This window comes from Nicotiana tabacum, chromosome 23 (assembly GCF_000715075.1).
Source record: "Nicotiana tabacum cultivar K326 chromosome 23, ASM71507v2, whole genome shotgun sequence".
Lineage (NCBI taxonomy): Eukaryota > Viridiplantae > Streptophyta > Magnoliopsida > Solanales > Solanaceae > Nicotiana > Nicotiana tabacum.
Window position 1 is genome coordinate 142,462,594 of NC_134102.1, and position 2,243 is coordinate 142,464,836.

At 38.4% G+C, this 2,243-nt stretch overlaps 1 non-coding gene across 1 annotated transcript; it reads right to left on the minus strand.

Moving 5' to 3' along the window:
- Positions 1–1,421: 1,421 nt before the first annotated feature.
- On the minus strand, positions 1,422–1,528 carry LOC142177804 (small nucleolar RNA R71). Its single transcript, XR_012706356.1, has one exon. It is a non-coding gene; the product is annotated as a small nucleolar RNA R71 (small nucleolar RNA).
- Between the last annotated feature and the right edge of the window lie 715 nt (positions 1,529–2,243).

Sequence of the window (2,243 nt, forward strand, 5' to 3'; positions counted from 1 at the left end):
TAATTTGTTTATGCAAAATACTTGGAAAATTATTACTATGAACATGAGTGGCTAAGCACTCTACGTTCTAGGGTTGTGGTTGACATGATTATTAACGTTTATTAATTATATCTTCGTTAATTCGGATTATCATCTTGTAGTTGTTTCTTTAATTCTAGTTTTCACTTGTGAATTGTTATAGCTACCAATTCACCCTACTATATATGCTATGCTTGGAAAAGCTATGTATAGATTAGAGTAGAATTAGAGAGAGCTTGTTCCTGAACTCGTGGCTCGGGGGAAGATTTCGCGATTAGGATAGGAATATACCTAACAGTCTTGCTTAATTAAATACCGTATTATATTCGTTCATGATAGACTCAATACTATAGGAATATAGGATTGATATTATTGTGGGCAGGTGAGTAGTATTGTGGGAATATGCTATTCATATAAACGATCCGGTTAATTAGCAACCATAGATAATCTGGATTAACGAGTGTGATTACTGAACTTAATAGGATTGATGAACCAACCACAACCCTGAAATTTCCATCTCCTCTAAAGTAAAATCTCGTCATACAAAATCGCATTCTTGATAATTTAGTTGTTATTTGTTTAATTTCTGCAATAGTAGATTAATAGAAAAATATCACTCTCAAATATCTTGGACAATTAATTAATTTTAGTTTGCTTAGTTAACGATCAATCTAAGTCTCTGTGGGTTCGACATTCGACTTTTGAGTCACTTTATTACTTGACGACCACGTATACTTGTGTGTGTGTTTGGTCCCAACAAGTTTTTGGCGTCGTTGCCGGGGACTTAGTTATTGATTGTTTAGTTAGGTTAAGCTTTTATTCGTTATTTGTTCAAGTTTTAATTTTTAGTTTACTTTATTTGTGATAACGCAAGCTCTTCTCTTGAATGCGGAGGAGTAGAAGCGCAAACAATCTCCTTCCTCTTGATCCTGAAATCGAATGAACACTTCATAGAGTGAGGAGGGAAGTTGAAGCTAAAACTAGAATTGAAAGAGTGTTGGACATCGTAGTTCAACCACAACCAGTGGCAGGTAATGAAGAGCGTCCGGTGATAGAAGCTACAAGGCCTAATCTGGCTTTTATGACTGAGACGATTGTGAAGCCTAATATTACGGGTCACTTTGAACTCAAGCAGTACATGGTACAACTGATTCAGTCCACATGGCAATATGTGGGTCTATCTCATGAAGACCCACAGAGGCACATTTAGATCTTACTAGAAATTACAGACACTTACAATTATCCGAATGTTTCCAAGGACTATGTCAGGCTGACACTGTTTCCCTTTCATTGCTGGGGAAGCTAAGGAATGGTTACAAAAAGAGCCCGCGAACTCAATCCACAATTGGGATGATCTAGCAAGGAAATTCTTAATCAAATATTTTCCCACAAAAAAGACAAAGTCACTGAGGAGCCAGATTCTTGGGTTTCAACAACGAGATGGTGAGACTCTTCGACAAGCTTGGGAAAGATACAAGAAGTTACTCAGAGACTGCCCACACCATTGTCAGATAGATGAGGTGTTGGGTCACACTTTCGTTGATGGGTTGGACGAGGCATCAAAGATGAATCTTGACTCAGCATGTGAGGGTAGTTGCATGGCAAGACAGTATAGCGAGATCCAGATCCTGCTAAGCAATTTTACTGCTAATGATAATAATTGGCAAAGAGATGGGGAACCACGAAGAGCACTTAAGCAAAAGGCAGCAGGTTTGATCGAGCTTGATGACTTCTCAGCAATGAGGGAAGATATAGCGAGATTAGCGAATCGGATGAATAAAATGACATTGCACCAAGCACAACAGATTCAACATGTGCAACAAATGTCTACTTGCTGCGAGTTATGTGGTGAAGGTCACACAAGTGACATATGTCCTATGAATCCTGAATCCATTTACTACGTTGGGCAACAAGCTAGAAGGTCGATGAATCAAAATGCTCAATATGGTAACACATACAATCCGAACTAGAGGAATCATCCTAACTTCTCTTGGGGTGAAAATTAGAATATCAGGCCTCAAGCGAATAACAATCGTCCACCTCAACCCCTACAACAAGCAAAGGAGAGTTTAACTAACATGATGAAAAAGCTCTTGATACACAATCAGCAATTGCGCATAGAATTCAAAAATCTAGAGAGGCAATTTGGGCAAATGACTAACAATCAGAATACTAGACCCGTTGGAGCTCTTCCAAGTGATACAGAGAGAAATCCTCAAGTCAAT